Consider the following 6972-nt stretch of genomic DNA (forward strand, 5'->3'; position numbering starts at 1 on the left):
GAAAAGAGCCCTGAAATCAAGTGGATGGACTAGGAAGAGAGAGAAAAGTGATATTAGCACTTATGTTACTGTAAAGTATTATGCTGAGCTCCATCTGTATTCACATAAGAGTTAATCACTTCCTTCAGCACCATGTACAATTATGTAGATAATATGAATAAAGACCCAGGAGACTATCTGCAAGCACTCTGGGAATCTCAAAGACAGGAGCTGATTGAAAGAGATGGAGCCCTGGGGTGTTTTTAGAGCATCAGGGGCCCCAAGATAAGGGCATGTTAGGCTGTGTTCCTCATGGGTGTGCTGGAGGAGAATGACCATGGTTGAGAAAACACAGGTATTGCTTCTCCCAGGTGGTCATTGCCTGCTCTTCTCTGCAGCATAAAGCACTGTGTTAGGGGCACTCAGAAGCAATACCTAAATCTTCACACTCAACCCCAGCATCCTGCAAACCTTTAACCTAAATGTGCAAATAAGTAATTTTAGGATCCTTAGGTATCATGATTCAGGGGATCACAGATCTCTTCTTTGCCCTCTCTTTCACTCAGGCAACCTCTATGGTGATGTTTTTTGATTCTTCTGGTCTATCGTGGCCCCATTTCCACTCTGAAATTCCTATCTCCACCTGTACCACTATGGCAGACCTCCTGATTCTTATTCAGCATGTACCCAAAGGCAGTCTAATAGATAGCGCAGTCTCAACATTCCTAAAGCTGAACACCTCTTCTGCAAAGTCTCCCCCTGTCTACCTACTTTTGTTTATTCCCTCTCTGCTAATAGCATGTCCATCCTTCCTGACAGGACAGGAGCCTTGAAGCCAGTGTGGGGTGACCAATGATTTCACATCCTACATCCAAACTGTGGCCAAACCCTGTCAGGTCTATCAGCAAAACATATCCAGTGTCATAACTCTTATCACCACTCCATTGCACCAGTCTGGTCTGAAACCTCCTCTTGATTAGCCTGAATTATTGCAACGTTCTTGTGACAAGGCCTCTTCATCTCCTCTTGCCTTGATGCACAAAGCCTGGTTTCAACAGAGCTGCCTGAGTCACTCATATAAACTGTGGATCATGTCCCTCTTCTGCTCAGAATGCTCCACTGGGTGGTGTCTCACTCAGTGGCCTCCGTGACCCTACACAGAGGGGCCCCACTTCATCTGCCTTTACCCCTGTTCCCCTCCTGTCACTCACCTCACTCTGCCTCAGGACGTCCCACTGCTGCTGGGACGACCAGGCAAGTCCCTGTCCTCAGGCTTCGCACATGTTGCTCCTCTTCCTTCAGCGTCTTCCTCTGCTGGGCTAGGCTGGGTCATATCCATTCCTTCTTAAGGTCTCTGGAGGAGTGTCACCTTCTTAGTATATTAATCCATTTTAATATGTAGCTCCTTCCCTACTCTCAGTTTGCCTTCCTGACTTCTCTTTCTGTTTCTAAAATGCAATAACATTTGCAGATTCCTTTGTTTACCCTCTGCCACCCTTCACGTGAATGAAAACCAAACAAGATGAATTTTTTATGTGGTTTTCACAGCTGGTGCCCTAGGAAAATCCATTGTACATCATCAATACTCAAGAAATCCACATAGAGTGAAGGATTGACCTCATGCTCATTATCCCTGACATCACAATGTCCAGTTAAAATGGGCTCCACAGGGATCCCTGGGTGGCTCAGTGGTTTAGCACCTGCCTTTGACCCAGGGCGTGATCCTGGAGTCCTGGGATCGAGTCCCACGTGGGGCTCTGGGCATGGAGCCTGCTTCTCCCTCCTCCTGTGTCTCTGCCTCTCTCTCTCCCTCTCTATGTCTATCATAAATAAATAAATAAATAAATAAATAAATAAATAAATAAATATTTTTAGAAAATGGGCTCCTCAGCCCTTAGCTATGCTCCCAAACTCCCTGCACTCTGTGCTTTCACATAGACCTCCTTCCAGGCTGACATCAGTGTCATTCTCTTACCAAGATATGACTCACATGTCACCTGCTCAGCGACATCTCTCTTTACCATCCCTTCTTTCTGTTCTCAATTTTCCTTACCAGGAGTCTCTAGTGTATACTTGAGTGATTGCTGTCCATGCTTCATTCCTCCTACCAAATGCTCATTTAACTGAGACCAAACCAGCTCTCTTTCTGTGGTTGTTTTAAATTCCCTAAAACACACCTTTATAGAAATATAAATGGTTAATTATGATAAAGCTTATAATTTGTGGACAAGATCCTTTATTGTGGTTTCCTCTAGAAGAACTGGGCAAGGCGTAGTTAGCAGTCTCAAGATTGGCTAGTTGGAGTTGGTTCTGTGGTCTTTGGTGCATAGAGGCTTCCCCTGCTGTCTGGTATGTGGCCCTGGGTGATTAGGCCAGAGGGCACATGGCCCAGAGTGTGAGAGCCATAGAGTGGGCACCTGGAAGTGTGGGATATGGATGATTGAATGTGTTTGAGAAGCATTTCTGGCAGGAGAGAAATGGGCAAGCAGTAGGCCATGGTAACTTTGGGCATGACATAGGATCCTCCAGAACATGTGTGTCCAGAACAGTAAGTGCATATATGCAGACAGTAAGGCCTCAAGTTCATGGAAGCTAGATACATGGTCAGTACAAAGGCTCAGCTCATATGCTACCTCCTCAGAGAAGTCTTCCCTGCCTGCGTGATCTACAGAGGCAGCCTGTTTGCCCCAAGTCTCCCTAGGAGTTACCTCCTTCATAGAACTCAGGGCTGGTCTTCCTTCTCTGAACCTGGCTGTGGCTCCCCTCATGCAGAGGACAGGTCTTCGGGTGGTTATGAGGCCCTGCATATCTCTTTTCCCATGGCTGCTCCTCTCTCTCCCATAGCAGCTCCCACTATACCTCTGAGCCCTGCTTTTGTCTCCAGACACTGACCCCTTTCACCATGCTGGGTGATGCTTGTTTTAGTCTCCCCTGCATGGTGTCAGCTCCACAGGAGCAGCAGGGCGGTTTGTGTGTCTTACTCATTGATGTGCCTGCAGCCTAGGTCAGTGCCAGCCACATAATAGGGGCTCAGGAACAAGGAATGAACAACTCTTACCACTACTTGAAATGGCCCTGTTTGTGTTTTCATGTATGGAAGTTGTCTGTGCCTCTGGAACATCAGAGATTGGGACCTTAGAAGCTGAATGCCTACCCTCAACATGGGCCTGGCACATGCTACCTACTCAATAAGCACTTGGGGGAATAAATGTGCCAGTAAACACAAGGAACTAACAATGACATTGATAGATATTGACCTCAAGGGACTGTTGAAAACAAGACTACAGGCTCAGAATGGAGTGGTTTATGTTAAGCCCCACATCACCAAACTGAGAATTGACTTATTTACCATTTTGGCTGTTCTAGACATGGAATCTTAACCAGCTACTCAGGAATTACCTCAGGAGCACTAGTTAGGTAACCTGCATGATAGACCCTGCTTCCTCTAATGGAAAATAACCTTGCAGTAATCAACCCTCTTTTTACTTTGTGTACCATCCTAGTCCCACCAAGTTCTAACTACTCCCACCAGGTTCTGGACACTTGAGCTCCTTTGTATCTGCTAGACAGGATGCTGCCTAATTCATGAATCCTTGCATAAAGCCAACATCTTTAAAATTTAGTCAGTTGAAATTTGTTAACAGAATTTACACTCCTTTTTAAAATTAGATTTTTCTTTCAAGAGATTATTATAGTCAGAAGGGGTTATTATGTAATAATGAGGAAGTAATCCTCAAACTCATGATTACAAACAACATTATCATCTCACATGGTTCTATGAGTAGTCTGGGCTCAGCTAGCTGGTTCTCGCTTAGAGTTTCTCATGCTCCTGCAGGCAGAAGACATCTGTGGCTGCATCAACTGAAGACTCCACTAGGTTACCTCACAAGGCTGGCAGGTGAAGCTGCTGGTTTCCTGGGAGCTCCGGTGGTCAGTGAAACAAAGTGTGAGCATCACTTCTCTATGTGGCTCAGCCTTCTCTCAGCACAGCCTGGGCTTCCATGGACAGCAGCCCAAGAACAGTAGTTACAAGAGAAAGTGGAAGCTGCCAGATTTCTTAAAAGCAAGCCCAGAACTGGTCCAGTGTCATTTGTGTCACTGTCAAAGCAGTCACAAGGCAGCCTGTATTCCTGAGGATGGAGGCACAGTCCCCACCTCTGAGAGGAGTAGCATGTTGCATGTGTATAAGGACAGGAGGAATTCATGGTGGTGGTCTTTGGTGTTGAGTCAACATAAAGATTTCACGATGAATATTACAATCGATCTGGCACTGGGCACAGGGCCCAACATGGCCTAGATGTCTTTGGGAGCTCATAGTCCAGAATGGGAATCAGATACATCAACAGATCATTCTAAAACCCTCCATGAAGCAGTAACTGGTGTAGGGCTTATCCTCACCACAAACACCTGGAAACTGGAAGAAATACATGAAATAGCTCTTCTTGGCTATTGGACTACAGTCTGCTGATACTGGTGGAGACCATCCAAGGACAAGTCTGGAATTTGGTGGTGGTGGGGGTGGAGGGCTGTTTCAAAATGCTCACAGAGTACACCTGGATTTGGCCCTTGTCACCCAGACACTGAAATCTCTTGTGATTTACCAGTTGAGGAAGAGGTAAGTGGGTTGTATTTCTAGAATGGAGACTGAAGGGGATTATATGGCTGGATTGGGAGAAAGCCTGGAGTTTCTAAATAAAGGAGGTTACTTGAAGATATTCTAGAATTGTATGGATTTCCCACATTGCATTGTAGTTGTTATTTGCTCTTTCACTGAGCTCTGCTAAGGATGTGACAGTAGGTATTGGCTTCATGGTGTTGCCCATCACTGGAATTTGTTCTCTATTTGTGAAGAGATAGTGGATTGCCTCAGTTATGTTTGGGGTCTGTTCTGGTCCCCATGCCCTTTGGCCCTTTCGTCCCTGTGTTCTTTGTCCTATTGGGGCAGTGTTGGTGTTGAGTAGCTAGATCTTAAATTTTTTTTTTTTTTAGATCTTAGTTATATTGAACAGGGCTTCTGTTTTTAGTTCTTAGAAGAAAGAATAAAGTTACAGGAAAGCTAATTTCTATTTATTTATTCAATTAATAAATATGTATTGAGTTCCTACATTGTAGGTGCTGAGGATTCAATACTGAGAGTCTCAGCTCTTATAGGCATTATACTCTAGTAGAGAGAGAAGAACAATGTGCAGGCAGAATATATAAAAATATGTCAAGTGGTAATAATAAGAGCTATGAATTAAACTAAAGCAGGTGACAAGATATTTGGGGAATGGAGTGGGGGCTGCTACTTTAAATGGAGTGCTCATGGTAGGCCTCCGATAAAACATTTGATCAGTTTGATTCTACAATCAATTTTGGGGCCCATTTAGATTCAATCTGGTATTGTATCTCTTAAGGTAATGTATACAATCTCAGAATCCTGCTAGGTTCTACATGGTAGGCTATTGGACATGCCACTAACCCTACATAAGTTGACTGAGCCTCTGTCATCAAAGATTCCATTTTTTTTCAATTTGCTCTGTCAAAAAAATTGGAAAATTGTTCATTCAATTGATTTTTAATTTCTGCCTGATTAGATCTAAATTCTGCAGTCATGAAGTCTCTTGAGTCCTTTATGCTTTTTTCTAGAGCCACCAGTAGCTGTATAATAGTGCTTCTGAATTGGCTTTCTAACATTGAATTGTAATCCAGATTTTGTAACTCTGTGGGAGAGAGGACTGTTTCTGATTCTTTCTTTTGAGGTGAGGTTTTCCTTCTAGTCATTTTGCTCAGTGCAGAGTGGCCAAAAACAAGTTGTATTGAGAAAAGGAGAAAAAGAAAGAAGAGAAAGAAGGAAAGAAAAAGAAAAAAAGAGAAAAAAGAAAAAAGAAGAGAAGAAAAAGAGAAAAAAGAAAAAAGGGGGAGAAGCAAAAGGAAGTCAAAAAGCAAAAAACAAACGACAAAAACACACACACAAAAAAAAACAAAAAAAAACAAAACAAAAAAAAAAAAAAACAAGGGGGAGTATCCTCTGATTCTGTATACTGTAAATCCCTTGACTTCCCCTGGAACTTTCCAGTGCTGCTTGGTCAATAATTTGTTTTTCCCCCATCCCTCTAGCTGGTCTTCTGGGGGAGGGGCCTGTTGTGCTGATTTTCAGGTGTTAGCATTTGGGGGAGCTGCTCAGCCCCCTGCCTGGTGCAGGGCTCAGTGGGGGCTGTTTACCCCGTGAGGCCCCAGGAGGAACAACCCCGGTGGCGGGGCCAGCTCTGGAGCCCTGGAGTCAGCCCCCGCAGTAACCACAGAGCTCTCCGTCTGCAGGGCCTGGAGGCTCCGGGCGGGGCCGCTGATCTGCTCAGCTCCGGGCAGGAGCGTCCTCGCTGTCCTGGGCCGGCCTCTGCCTGTCCCGGGGGGAGGCCGGATCCTGGGCTGTGTCCCGGCGCCCTGTGCTCCGGGGCCTGCGCTGTTGGATTCGCTCCCGCCCCGCAGCCCCCTCCGCGGAGCCGCCCCCGAGCCCCCCCCGAGCTGCTCCGGGTCCCCCGTGCCCGCTGCAGCCCTTAGGGAGCTCGGCGCACTCTCCCGGGGCGCAGGTGTCTGTTAATGTCCCCGGAGCCCGAGGGCATCCCCGCCCTCCTGGGTCCTGCTCCACCTCCCTGGAGCCCCTTTCCGCCCGGGAAGGTCGGTGCAGCTCCTGCTCCTCCGGGACGGGGCTCTCCTGTCCTGGGGACACTCGCCCCGGCCTCAGTCCAGCTCCTCGCGGGCCCCTCCCCCTTGGAGGCCTTTTGCTGCTTTATTTCTTTTTCCCCGTCTTCCTACCTTGATAGAAGCACGAACTCTTCTCACTGTAGCATTCCAGCTGGTCTCTCTTTAAATCTCAGGCCGAATTCGTAGATATTCAGGATGATTTGAAGGTTATCTAGGTAATTTGGTGGGGACAGGTGACTTGGGGACCCTACTCTTCCACCACCTTGCCCCTCCCTCTGGAAAATTGTTCAATAAAGATTAAAATTTTAA

The sequence above is a fragment of the Canis lupus genome, chromosome 22 (assembly GCF_048164855.1).
Source record: "Canis lupus baileyi chromosome 22, mCanLup2.hap1, whole genome shotgun sequence".
Classification (NCBI taxonomy): domain Eukaryota; kingdom Metazoa; phylum Chordata; class Mammalia; order Carnivora; family Canidae; genus Canis; species Canis lupus.